Consider the following 873-nt stretch of genomic DNA (forward strand, 5'->3'; position numbering starts at 1 on the left):
CAGGTGTGGGTACTAGCCAGGCAATTCAAGCCCTCTATCTTAAATGAGACCAATGGCACAAATGCTTAAAGGCCACCAGCTCTGCTCAAAGAGTCACTGACATCCTGACCTCCTAACCTCCAGGCACTGGCCATTACACTGCCCTAATTTCTACCCTAACAGGAAGCAATTCAGACCTATCTCTGGTAGTATAAGGCCAAACATTAAACTGTTGGGAGCATATAGCTAAATTTTCTTTAAACCAGGCTACACATGTGCTTTACCATTTAGGGGACCTGAAGCATACTATGTAGGGAAGGAGGCCTTCTATACTTTGGAGGAGCTTACCACCCAATCATTTGTGAGGGGCCCCCGAGGACTCCCACAATTTCCTGAAAGTTCGTGATATCAGTAAACACTCATGATGGTGCAAACAAATCTTCATCAGGGCACCCTAAATCTATGTGACCCTGTTAAAATCCTGGTCCCTCAGTTCCCCTCCCAGGTGGCTATTTAAGAGAAACACTCCTCTCTGGAATGGCTTCCTCCACCTTCAACAATGCTGGAGGTGACAACGCCTTAGCTCAGGACAGTGAAGGATGCAACAATCCAGGAGACGGCAACACTGAGGACATGGAACACAGGAATTCAAAAGATGACAACACCCTAGCCCATGACCTTCCATGACACAAACGCATCCCAAATGCTGCTCCTACAGCAGAAATGACACCAAGGAAGACTGGGCAAGTGGTGGTGCCAGCACGCCCCAGTACTTGTTAGCGGAACTGAACGCTTGTTTATGTAAGTTCTCTGCTGACAGCCTCCTTGAGTGCATTTTGCAGAATTAACTTTGTTTGCCCCAAGGCCCCCTGGCTTTTACGCTAGCTGCTCCAC

The sequence above is a fragment of the Pteropus medius genome, unplaced genomic scaffold, assembly GCF_902729225.1.
Source record: "Pteropus medius unplaced genomic scaffold, Ma_sr-lr_union100, whole genome shotgun sequence".
NCBI lineage: Eukaryota > Metazoa > Chordata > Mammalia > Chiroptera > Pteropodidae > Pteropus > Pteropus medius.